Below are 13,736 nucleotides of genomic sequence, written 5' to 3' on the forward strand. Positions count from 1 at the left end.
AAGCCTCTGTATGCCAGTTGCTGGAAAGCACAGGAGGGGAGAAGGCTCTTGTGCTTGGGTCCTGCTTTCGGGTTTCCACGGGCGTCTGGATGGCCACTATGAGAAGAGGATGCTGGGCTGGATGGGCCATTGGCCTGACTCAGCAGGCTGTTCTGATGTTCTTATGTAAATGCCAATATTCAGTTATTCTCTATCTTTGGAGTGGGTGGAGGTGAAGAAGTAGCCCCCCTCCCCGTTAAAAGTTGGGAGTGAGGAATGTGTGTGTCCTGGCTGCTGCTTTTGGAGATAGTACTCAGAATCTCAGCTCAGTTATTATCAGAATTCAGTACGTAGGCTAAACGTAGACCAGGTTACAGGTGTGCACTTAGCGGATTAATATAGAGCTCTAAGGTACATCGATAGACTTCAGCATGCTCCCTGAGTTCCCCTTTTGAAGAGCGGGGAACATACCGACATTGGTGCCAGGCCCATCCCAGGCAAGCAAGCATGCACTTTCATCTGCTGCAACTGGCCTCGCCCCCTTGGAGGGTCCCAGGCTCAGTCCCCAGTGACATCTCCAGGTAAGACTAAAAAGGCTCCTGGAGAGCCATTGCTGCCACACAAGGGAAGCAGCACCAGAAAGTGGCTTCCTCTGTTAAATAATTATAAACTGAGCCGCTTCTACTTAGTGCTTCAAGACGTTTTTAATCTTTCAGGGTTTTAATCCAAGCTGAGAGTAGCGTGACTCAGCTACTGGAATAAATGATCCGCTAGTTTGCATATCTTCTATTTTACGTAATATGTTTTATTTATTTATTTAATCAGTTAAATCGCTTGATCTTGCCTAGGGCAACCCAAGGCGACTTAACAACGGCTCCACTTTGTCTGATCACAAGAGGGACAAGAGCACCTTAGCCCTACCTCCAGCTAGTGTAAATCTTATTTGGACCTCCCCTCTGTTGGCTTTTGAGATCTCAGCCGCATTTGACTCCACACATCCTCCCAGGCTTCTAAGCCAGCCTGCTTCCTGTTGCGGTCTCTTGCTGCATACAGTGATTTTTTTTATTTTTTATTTACCTAGGGAAGCACTAAAAATGTTCTGTAATCCAACCCCGTTCTGTAATCCAAAAATGGTATATCACGAGGCACTTAATCTCAGGGTTGTGGGTTTGAACCCCATGTTAGGGAAAAGATTCCTGCATTGCATTGCATTACCCTTGTGGTCCCTTTCAACTCCACAATTCTGTGATGTGATACTCCTACCTCTTCTTGGTAGTGCATTTGTTGGCCAGGTCAGAGTGCTAGACACAGATCTGAGCCGACCCAAAAGTGCTTCTTTCTGCCCCTTCCTCTCTGCTGGGTGCTGTTTCAGCCACGATGTGCTTTTGCTAAGAAAGGCTGTTTTCAGCTGCTTCCAAAGCCAATTAGTCTTTCAGGCACCTGAGCACTGTATTCTCTCCGCCCCTCCCTCGTGCCCCGCTGCGTGTCTTGCTCCTCCGGCTCCGCCATCATCGTTCCCCTGTGGACTACAAAGCTGAACCTCAGATATCAGATGGAAGCTGCCCATGTCCAGGTTTGAATAAGATAAGAGGCCTCTTTTGATAAGCCAGCAGGGGAGCTCTTGTAATGCTTGGAAAATCTCCACCCACCCCCGGAAAAGCTGTTCTGTAGCCTGCAGAACAAAAGTCTCTCATCTTGCAAGACCTAGGAACAAAATGTGAGTGTGGCAGGAGACATGTGGCCATTTGCCTGCCCTAGTTGCCTCTCAGCAACTGTGAGTGCAGCTGAAAACCACGGTTAATCTGCATGTTCGTGAAAACCACAAAGGGGTTGATATCATACATCACTCTAGTTACCATGGTTTAGGAACAATACTAGCCTGAGTCTCCAAACAATCAAGTAATTCACACTTCGAGAATAGCTTTCGCCCACCTGAGGCCTTCAAGATGTTTTGGACTCTTAACTCCCATCAGCCCCAGCCATCACAGCTGTGGTCCCATAATCCCCATCATCATAAGACCACACTGACTGGGACGGAAGGTAGTTTTAGTGCAAAGTGGAGGGTACCTGGTGGGGAAATACAGTGGTACCTCGGGTTACATACGCTTCAGGTTACATACGCTTCAGGTTACAGACCCTGCTAACCCAGAAATAGTGCTTTAGGTTAAGAACTTTGCTTCAGGATGAGAACAGAAATCATGCTCTGGCGGCGCAGCAGCAGCAGGAGGCCCCATTAGCTAAAGTGGTCTTCAGGTTAAGAACAGTTTCAGGTTAAGTACGGAACTCCGGAACAAATTAAGTACTTAACCCGAGGTACCACTGTATAGAATATTGCAGGCCCTTTGAATAAGTTGCGGACTGTAAGACCCCCAATACCCGCACATTATTCTTTAACAATAAAATACTTAAGCACTGTATCAAAACTGTTAAAAATTGGATTATGCTCTCCATCAAATTGGTCGAATGTTCTTTAGTTTCTTGTTCTGTTTACTAAGCCAGAAAACAATTAATTCTTGGATGAGATTGATGAACATTGAGAAAAGGTACATTCTTTTTCTGTAGGGTGCAGATACCCCCAGACATTAACCAGGAATAGAAGCTGTGTTGCTTGTTTTCCCTCTTCATGGTAAAAGTCACTGACTTGGTTGGGGTTTGCTTCCTGTTTGATCTATCAGGTTCCCCATTGTATTATTATTAGATTTATTGCCCACCCTTCACCAAAATGTCCCAGGGTGGTTTACAGCAATATAAAATAAAACATTAAAAAACAGTTTAAAACAAATCATAATCACAACTGGGGTGGGTTCTAAAAATATAGATAATGTGTCAAACACATTTATAACACGATTTTAACTCTCCCAGCTGGAATAGTTTCTCCCTTAGCACTTTTCTTTAAGCTTTAAGATCTGGTTCATATGGGTGTAATAGATATATTTTATGGAAATGAAACAGTATTTGAGTGATGTTAGGAGCATAAATATTTGCATCAGCTAACCTCGTCTTCCTGTTGATCTCAGCAGCATGATTTCTCTCCCCTGCTGGTCTTTTGCCTATTGTTTCAGTGCCAAACTTCCATTTCTAATATAAGTATGTATTTCTTTTGTCTTAGATTGATCTGAGGCAAAATATCCAGAACGCAAATTCTTATAAGGCAGCAGATTCATTCGTTCATTCATTGCATTTATATCCTACCTTTTCCTCCTTGAAGCTCAAAATGGCTTACATGGTTCTCTTCCTCCTCATTTAATCCCCACAGCAACAACCCTTTGAGGTAGGTTAGGCTGAGAGGCAGTGACTGGCCCAAGGTCACCCAGTGAGCTTCCTGGCTGGGCGGTGATTCTCCCAGGTCCTAGCCCAACATTCTAAATATTCATGGCTTTTATGCAGACGTAGGCAAACTCGGTCCTCCAGATGTTTTGAGACTACCATTCCCATAATTCCTGACCACTGGTCCTGTTAGCTAGGGGTGATGGGAGTTGTAGTCCCAAAACATCTGGAAGGCCCAATTTGCCTATGCCTGCTTTTATGCATGTGTGTTTCATTTCCCATCAAAGTATTGCTATTCTCTGAGCCCAGTTTCCTATGAAATTCTGCTTCATCTTAATGGCGTTCTCAAGAACACTAGGCCATGTTCACACCACACACTGAAAACAATATCATGCCACCATCATTCCCTTCGCAGAGCAACAGTTCCCATAGTTCCCTGGGAAGAGGGATAGATTGCTAAACCACTTTGGGAATTGTAGCTCCGGGAGGAGGAATATGAGTCTCCTAGCAACTCTCAGCACCCTGAGCAAACTACAGCTCCCAGAATTTTTGTGGGGAAGCTGTGACTGTTTATAAAGTGGTGGTATAGTGCTTTATAGGTATGGTGTGAATGTGGCCTTGGGCCACAGTTGTTGGCCAACTAGTACAGGGACAAAACTGACTAAGGTGGCTTCCCCCACCCCCCGCAACAGAAAGAATGAAAGACAGAGGATGGCACAGATCTGCATTACATTTACACATGCTAATTTATGTGTGCAGCCACCAATTAAGAAACAGAAATGTAAGCAGAAATACAATACACCTCATTAAAGTGGGAAGGATTGTGACCAGGTGAACTGTGGGCCTGCTCATTCCAGGTGCTGCAAACAGGAGATGGGCAATTTTAACACCCACTCTTCCTTTTTTGGGGATGCGGGTGGCGCTGTGGTCTATAGCACTGAGCCTAGGGCTTGCCGATCAGAAGGTTGGCAGTTCAAATCCCTGCAACGGGGTGAGCTCCCGTTGCTTGGTCCCTGCTCCTGCCAACCTAGCAGTTCAAAAGCACGTCAAAGTGCAAGTAGATAAATAGGTATTGCTCTGGCGGGAAGGTAAACCGCATTTCTGTGCGCTGCTCTGGTTTCACCAGAAGCGGCTTAGTTATGCTGGCCACATGACCCGGAAAAACTGTCTGCGGACAAACATCGGCTCCCTCGGCCAGTAAAGCGAGATGAGCGCCGCAACCCCAGAGTTGTTCGCGACTGGACTTAACTGTCAAGGATCCTTTACCTTTACCTTTTACCTTCCTTTTTACGTAAGAAGAACTTGCTAGATTATGCCAACTTGTCCAGCATTTACTCACAGTGGCCAGCCACATGCCTCTTTCAAAAAGCCAACAAGTGGGGCCTGAGTGCAAGAGCCCTCTCCCCTCCTGTGATTTCCAGCATCTGGTATTCAGAAGCTTTACTGCCTTTGACCATGGAGGCAGAACACAGCCATCATGGCTGGTAGCCACTTATAGCCTTTTCCTCCATGAATTCGTCCAATCTTCTTTTAGAGCCATCCAAGTTGTTTTGACCATCCCTGCCTCCTGTGGCAGCGAGTTCCATAGCTTAACTATATGCGCTGCATGAAGTCATGAACATTCAGCTTCGTTGGTTCCCCTTGAGCTCCAGTGTTACGAGAGAGAGAGAGATTTCATCCCTGCTTCTCAGAAGTCCTCCCACAACCTCCCTGCCATACTAGCACCTTTCAGAACAGTACCAGCATTGCAAGTGAGAGATCTTGTGGGCTGTGTCTGTCTGTGAGGGGACGGAAAGCCTTCAACTCCATTCGGGAATGTTAACGGGGAAGCATTTTAAATTGGGGATTTATTAACTAGCGTGGCTTCAAGCATTTCTGAGAGAGTTGGCGGCTGCTCTGGGGGACAGGTGGCAATTATGTCTTGCGCCGAAGGGAACTCTTTAATAATCGCCACGCTGCAGGAAGCTCTCGATCTGCTGAGGACGCTGGAAATAGGATCAGATAGTTGGTGTCTGCCTCCCCCAGGACCAAAGTTTTGGGATTCTTCTTGCCTATTAAGTGGCACGAATCCCAGATTTTGGGGTGGGAGAGGGAGGCTGGCTACCCTTTCTAGACAGACTAGTAATCAGCTTCTGACATTGACTTTCTCTCTCTCTCTCTCTGTCTGCAGTGAAAAAGCTTAATACATAACCCAGGGTTCATACCTAGAACTGGGCTGCTGTACGTTATTTCTGCAGGGTCTCTGTACAAGATCAGAGCCTGGTATGTGCCTCATTTGTTTGGCTGTTTCTTGACTTTAACTTTAGGAGGTGCTGGTGGTGGGGGCAAACGACTCTAGTCCTCATGGTTTTGTGGAGCAAGATTTATTGGAAATGCTTTAGGCAGAGATTGGAGGGAGGTGGCCTGGGTTGGATGGAGCTGTGACTTGCTTGCTTAATTAATTTATGCTTGGCTCTCTGTACCAATCAGAGTAAAGAGTGCAAGTGGGCATTCATTTCTCTCTCCTTTCTGTTGGGTTGGCACAATATCATGCCACCCTCTCTTCCCCCGCCTGCCAAAAATTTGACCATAAGCATCCTTTGTTTACTTGCTTATGTTACTCCCCAAAATGAGATGTCTCTATACAAAATGTGACAACCTGTTTGACAGTTGACCTATGGAACTCACTTCCACAGGAGGCGGTGTTGGTCACCAACTCGAGAGGCTTTAAAACTGGATTGGATAAATTCATGGAGGAGAGGGCTATCAATGGCTACCACCCACAATGGTTATGCTCTGTCTCCGTAGTTCGAGGATGAAATGCTTCTGAATACCATTTGCTGAAACCACAGCAAGCTCTTTTGCTTGCTGGTTTTCAAAGTCATCTGGTTGGCCACTGTGAGAACAGGGTGCTGGACTGGATGGGCCATGGGCCTGATCCAGCAGACTCTTTTTATGTTCTTATTCAGGGGTTGGCAAGGTTTATCTTGCCTGGGCCAGATCGGTCCCGCAGAGATCCCTCCATGGGCTGGATCGCGCGTGTGCCTGTGAGCCTGCAATTTTTGGCATCTGTGCCTGTGCAGACGTGATTTCTGGCGCAGCAGAAGCGCCTCCCCGCGCCGCACTGCGCTGATTTAGCACAGCACATGAGCGGGTGGCTCGGTTCGGGGGCAGCTCGTGGGCTGGTCAAACGACCTCCGCAGGCTGCTTCAGGCCCATGGGCCTTGGGTTGCTGATCCCTGTTCTTATTGCATCGGCCAAAGGTTCTTGTAATTGCTGCTGGGGACAACAGCTTCTATGCAAAACGAAGGATGTGCACAAAAACACATCTGTAATGTATGCTGCCACATGTAAGCCACTTTCTTTACTCAATGTGTCATGACACCAGAATAAAATATTTGGTTGTCACCAGTGTTACTTCTACTCAGAGTAGATTCACTCAAATTATTGTATATTACTAGCTTAGAGCCATTAATTTAAGTGGCTCTATTCTGAGTAGAAGTTAGTTGGATGCAACCTACAGTAACACCAACAATAAACATAAATAAGTTGAGCAGCAAAAGAACAACCTGAAATGTAAATCACACACACAGAGCGAGGCAAAAAAAAGAAACCTTCAAATCAGGAGGAACAAATCAACAGAGGCTATTTTATTTTTTGTTCTTTATTAAATTTATATCTTGCCCATCCTCCCAAAGGAGCCCAGGGCAGCAAGCAACAAGTAATAAAACATCTAAATATACCTTTAAAACACTTCTGCTGCAGACGCAGACTGGGTTGGTAGAAGCTCTTTGGAACAAAATGGTGTTCAACACCTTTTGGAAAGGATAAGAGGGAAGGGAGCAGGAGGTGGGGAGCTTGTAGAGGACTCTCCAGAGTTGCTGGGCTACAACTCCCATCATCCCTCACTATTGGCCATGCTGTTTGGGGCAGATGGGCGTTGGGAGTCCAAGAACATCTGGAGGGCCGCACAGGCTCTCCACCCCTAGGCTAGATGCACGTCCCAAATGGAAGGTGCTCCAGGGTCTGGAACTCCAACCTATGCGGCCAAACACAGGCACATTTTTATTTATTTATTTATTGCTCCTGCTGTGACCTGGATCTGTACCTCCCTGGATGTTCTTATCAGGCAGGCTGACTCTCTTGAGAGCAGGTGATCCTTTCAAGTACCCCTGTCCCAAATGTATTCCAGGAATATTGCCTATTATCGCTAACACATATAATTTACTCTAGCCAGAAAAGAGTCAACTCACAACTTTTGCTTATTTAACTTGCATGATTTCAAATTTACACGGTTGACGGCTGGCCGGTTGAGATCGCACAAATTAAACACACGGCAGGCGGAGAGCTTAAAATCTCTTTTTTGTGCAGGATTTTCCTGGCGTAGAAAGAGGCCGTGTGAGGTCTCATGAGAGCCCCAGTTAGCAATGTGGAGAACTTAAAAGTTCTTTGCCTTGCTTACACTAAGATCAGTATGGTGTTCCAGCTCCAGAAGATAAGATTGCTTATGCAGGGGCTGCTCCAAGGAACGGCGTGCCTATATGTGGTTTTGCATATATGCCCCCAGAATGTAACCACTGTGCAAGATGCAGTTTGACTGTATAAGGAATTGTAGTTACATCCCAAATATTACAGAACCATTCTGGCAATTAATGGAGAAGCTTTCTTGTAGGAACTTCATTTTACACAACTCGGCCTCAGTGGTATTTGAAACACCATACAAATTAAAATGGATTTATAATCTGTCTCAGGATAATTGTTGGAGTTGTGGGAAGCTGTATGAGGACTATTTACTTATATTTAGGAGATGTGATGCGATCCAAGGCTTTTGGAGGCAGGAGAAATGGGTATGATATCCCAAATGAACCAATTAGAATATTATTGAATAATCTATCAATAGCGTAGATACTGTATTGATCTAGTTCCAAATTTATTAACAACACCAAAAGTATCAATTGCCACTTACGAGACTTAAACCCCGCAAAGTCTTCCTTGGCTCAGAATTTAATCTGCTGTATAAAGAATTCCCTTCTCCCCAAAGTTGTTGTGATAGCAGCCTTCAGCTGTGGGTGTACAAGGGGTAAGGAGGAAGTGTGCATGCAGCACATATCTGGCTTATTTTGGGGTTCCTCCATTTTAAGGAAGGGGCCTCTGCTCAGTGGTAGAGCATCTGCTTTGCATGCAGAAGGCCCCAGGTTCAACCCCTGAAGGCATCTCCATGTCCAGCTGGGCATGTCCCCTGCCTGAAACCTGGGAGAGTTGCCGCCAGTCAGTGTAGAGTAGACAATACTGAGGTAAATGGACCACGGTGGCCTGACTTGGTGTGAGGCAGTTTCTTCTGCTCCTATTAACTGGGCCCTGGTGTCATGGTCCGGTTCACAGGCGATCAAAGTCCCGGCAGGGGACATCAGGACCGGGGGCAAGATGGCGGGGTGGGAGCAGGAACGGGGGTCCAGAAGCCAGGAGTCAGGAAGCCAAGAGTCCGAGGGTCAGAGAGCCAGGAGTCAAGAAGCCAAGGGTCCGCGGGTCAGGATGCAAGGAGTCAAGAAGCCAAGGTTCAAGGATCGGGGAGCAAGACGCCCAAGGCAGGAAGCGTGTTGCTGTGGCAAAGAGCCGAAGGGAAATCCCTTCCCAGCTCTTGCCACCAGGTGCTGTGAGTTACCAATCGGCCTCGCCTCTTCAGAACAAACTTAGGAGGCCCCAGTCCTGCAAAGTCCTATTGGTCACAGGGCCTGGCTGCTGCACGCACACATTTTGGGGGCAAAACCTAAGAACGTAAGAAGAGCCTGCTGGATCAGGCCAGTGGCCCACTGTGGCCAATCAAATACCTCTTCTGGGAAACCCACAAGCAGGACTCAAACTCGAGAGCCCTCTCCTCTCCTGCGATTTCCAGCATTGCTGCCTTCGACTGTGGAGGCAGAGCACAGCCATCATGGCTAGTAGCCATCAATAGAGCTCTCCTCCATGAATTTGTTCCTTCCAGCTCTAGAGTCTTTTGAATCTTCTACCTTCTTTTGACGTTTTGTTTATTTTGCTTTCCAGTCATCTCCCTGCCTCTGCTCTTAATTTCTGCAGCTGTTTTCTTTTCAGCTTTCACCTCCCCTAGCAGTGTCCTGTTTGTTTAAGCTGTTTGCCTGAGCCAGACTCATCTTGCATTGGCAGTCCCTTGCCTCAGGGTCCTCCATTGTTCAGGGCTTTGGAATGGGCGCAGGGGAAGGACCTGTGGCCCTCACATGGCTGCTCCAAACGCCCTTCTCTCAGATCCTTGACAGTATTCATTTGTTTGTTGTTGTTTTGATAACCATATTGCGTATCATGAATTGGGTTTTGAGTCGTGGCTTGCCCTTGGCCACACAAAATATTATTTCTATAGGGGGTTTTTTAAATAGAAAAAGTATAATGCATTGATAAGCAAAGGAAGGCATAGTCAAATGCATAATCTAGATCTGTGGTTCCCAGGGTGGGTGATACTGCCCCCCGGGGGGCAGTGGGATTACTTAGGGGGTGCTGCAAGCAAGGGGGTGGTAGAGGAGTGCTGGAGGTGAGCCACGTCGAGTGTATTGATTGCTTATTTACGATTGACCAGGCTGCAGCCTGGAGCGAAACACCTTCCTCACTTTCAATGCTATTTGCTTTGGTCACGTTCGTTTGTATTTATCATTCTGAGGTGTCACAAGTTATGGGATTGCCAATTATTGGTAATGGCTATTGATTTACTTACAAATTTGGTACCATACATCTGTGGTAGGTGAAGGTTTGGGGCATGTTTGGTAAGTAGGTACAAATTTCCTTCACCCTTTTTTTATTAGTAAGAATGTGTAAAAGTATTTTTCATGCGCTGTCTGGTGTCACTAGATCCAGGTTATGAATTTTGTCAGATTGAACTAAATAGTTTTAATTGGAGTTTGAATAAATGTGCAATTAATTGCCACTGTTTTGAATTTTATTGTGTTATTGTCTTCCTTAGTGGGTTGTGCGAACTGCTATTCTGAATAATGAGTTTTGTAGGGTAGGGTTCAGGGGCACTGGGGGTGAGTTTATGGAAACAAGAGGGCAGGAGCCCAAAAAAAGTTTGGGAAGCTGTGATCTAGATTAAAAAAGTACCTTTCTAATCTTCCATTTCTATATTTCTCATGTCGATAATCCACAAAGCAATTCCATCTCTCCACATGCATTCATCGCTTCCAACACTTTTCATGAGCCATTCCGAAACAGATGGCAGATTCCGGTCCTTCCATTTTCTTGCCCACACAATTTTTTGCACCCATCAAAAAGATAAAAGCATGGACTGAATGTTTTGAATGATCCTTTTTTATGTTACCGGTAGAAGGAAAAAAAGAAGTTTTCTTTTTGTATCTTGATCTCCAGTGTTTCTTTTTCCTGTCCGTCTCTCTTTCTTTTTAATTGTCCCTTTCTGTCTTTTTTCTGATTCTCTTCTTTGTTTCTCTTCTTTTCTTATTTCTTTGGATTCCTATGTCTGCGACCTTTATCCAGATCCAGAGATTGTATACTCGTGGGAGTGGTAGATGGTTGATGGAGGGCCCTGGGTGAGAGACAGGGAAATGTCCGTCTCCTAGGTGAGAGCTGGGAAGAGCTACTGTCCTCTGTGGGTGGTAAGGGCTAAGAATTACTTTTAAGAGAGGACTCAAAATTCTACTTCTTCGATTTGTATTTTTTGCAGTTATAATTTTACTGCATTATGGATTTTTTTTTAAAGAAAATATTTCTTTTCAAAAAGATAAGAACCAAAGACCTGTTATAAGAAAAACTGCACCCTTCCCTTTATGGGGTACCCAACAGCCCGAATAGAGTCCTTATGTAGGTTATCAGTAGAAGAAAATAACAGAGGCCAACCAGAGAATATTGAGAAGCAAAGCAGCTAGTAAGCCTCATCTTTATTAAACTGTTGCAACAGGGTGCTCACCCCCCCCCCACGCAGGACGGAGGAGGAACCCAGAACATTGGTGTGCAAGCTCTTATATAGATTTTTGATATTGCCACCCTGTAGCTCAAGGCCACCCCCCAATACATCATACATACATCACTGAATGCGTGGTCTACATCAGAAAACCTGTCTGCCAGGATACCTAATAATGGTCACTGATTGCTTTTACCTGGGCATCCTGGATGTTCTTTTGTGATGGTAAATATTCAGTTCCTGAATCCAGGCCACAGGCTCACCCTAGTCATACACAGATAGGCCCTTGAGACAGGATTTGTGAGCAAAGAGACACTGGGAAGGTTTTCCCATTTCCTTCCTCTTTGCCAACAAACATTTGAGGTCAATTTGGGAGAGTCAAAATGGTTTCAGGACTGTTTTCCTGTACTGTTTCAGACGTAGTTTATATATTTATGTATGTGTTTGCCTGGTACATTTATGAGCATTTATTTTATATCTTAGACCTTATAATTCTCATAACAGACCTTAACATTATTCTCCACCACATTCCCAGTGACATTAAACAGGACCAGCAAAACAAAACTCCCCCTGGGGTCTTTGCAGGTTTTCAGTCTGGGGGTGCTTCTGGGTCGAACTCAGTGGCTAGAAGCACCTTTTACCAGCTGCGACTGGTGCAGCAGCTACAACCATTCCTGGATCGGGAAAGCTTGGCCACAGTAGTTCATGCATTGGCTACTTCAAGATTGGATTACTGCAATGTGCTCTGTGTGGGGCTTCACTTGTGCTTGATCTGGAAACTGTATTTAGTGCAGAATGCTGCAGCGTGATTGCTGACGGGAGCGAGACCCTGTCAGCTTTTAACACTCCGCTCAGAGATCCGCTGTGGTTGCCCATTTGCTATTGGGCCAAGTTTAAGGTGTTACCTTTAGTATATAAAGCCCTGAAGAACTTGGGACCAGTTTACCTGCAAAATCACCTTACCCCATATATGCCCACTCGGCAGCTTAGGTATGTAGAACTGGCACTGTTACAGGTACAGATTTTGTAAGAAATCTGTCTTTCAATGTGGCAGCATCTACACTTTGGAACTCCCTGCCTTTTGACATCAGTACACTTTTCGCTGTACTCTTTTCAGCTCTTGATAAAAGCATTTTTGTTTAGACAAGCCTGCTCAGATATGTAGACTCTTGACTTGCGTATCTATCCTCTTTTTCTATATTTCTGATTTTAAATCCTTTTAAACTGATTTTATTGTTTTATTCTTTTGAAAACTTATTTGTGGTATTTCACAATCAACCAGCTTACAAATTGTCTGGAATAATAATATTAATGAAACATTTATTGAACCACTTGTGAGGCACGATGAAATTCCTCTGGTTGTTCTTTTGCCTCCCCTGCTCCTCCCCTGCGGAGAGAGATCAGCTGGACTTACTGAAAGCACAACCATCATCCCCCCCCCAAAAAAAATTCCCACGCCAGCCCCAAAATGACCCCCTGCGGTGTAAGAATTCACGAGAGCAAAGCAGCTTTGTGCGGATTAATGACCTTAAATAAATAAATAAATAAATGTGAGTCTTTAGCCACTCTAATAATTGATTTGAAATGATCATAGCCTGCCCTTTCTATTTAAAATATTTCAGGATGGCTGGCAATCAGTCGATTAATAGCAGTACTTAAAGTAACAAATTAGAAAGACAGTCTAAGCAGTAAAATTCCTAAAAATAAGATGGCAGCATCACTCAAATATGTAACCATTTAAAAGCTGCTAGTTATTCGCAGCTGCCCAGTTATGTCTGAGGTATGGGGAACTTGGGATCGGGGGCAGGGGGCAAACACCCCTCTCTCTGGCTCTCAGGACCCTTCCTGGGTGGCACTCCTTTCAAGCTCTTCTCTGCCCATCTCCTCAAGTGTGTTTGCTTTGTCAAAAAGTGAACTTGAAGCCGTGTGCCAGGATGGAGAAGCGTATCTGTTTTGTGCAGAAGCCTCTGGCTTTTGTGTGGCTGGAACGTTGCCCATTGTACAAGAGAAAAAGTTGCACCTGTTGCTCCTCCCATTTCCCATTTGGCCACACACACTTTTGCACCTGGCCCTGCCCACACCTGACATGCAACCCCCTAGGAGATTCCCTGCAAGGGGGAATGCGTTCTTTGGGCTGAAAAGGGGTCCTCTGCCCATGAGCATTGAAAGCAATTCACGTTATTCCAACAGTCCTTTTGACTGCCCTGTGAGGTAGGCCAGTGTTGCTTGGGAAAGGGCTACCCACCTCCCACCAGCCCTTGGCATGGTGGCTGGCTGGGAGCTGGTGGGAGTTGCAGTGCAAAACATCTGGAGGGCCCCAGGTTGTCAAAGGCTGCCTTAATGGAGTGAAACGTTGTGCCCCAGATTTGGATGTATCGCGTTTCGGCCTCCCCTGGGCCGATCCTGCTTTAGCTGCTTTTTAACAGCCCAGGAATCTTGGCAGCCAGCAGCTCTCTGATCAGGTTTTGTCTTGTTGGCATTTTAAAACCAAATTGCAAAAAGGTCAGGCGTTCACCACCCCTGTCACAGGGGGGGCCAGAGAGAAGCTTGAAGGGCCGTCAGACAGCAGAATGAATGAATGAATGAATCACAC

The 13,736-nt window shown here is 45.7% G+C and overlaps 1 protein-coding gene across 8 annotated transcripts in view; it reads left to right on the forward strand.

Moving 5' to 3' along the window:
* The window catches only part of PC (pyruvate carboxylase), a 268,658-nt gene that overhangs the window by 10,064 nt on the left and 244,858 nt on the right, over positions 1-13,736 (forward strand). The window lies entirely within an intron of this gene.

The sequence above is a fragment of the Podarcis bocagei genome (assembly GCF_964188305.1).
Source record: "Podarcis bocagei genome assembly, chromosome: 16".
Taxonomy (NCBI): Eukaryota; Metazoa; Chordata; class Lepidosauria; order Squamata; family Lacertidae; genus Podarcis; species Podarcis bocagei.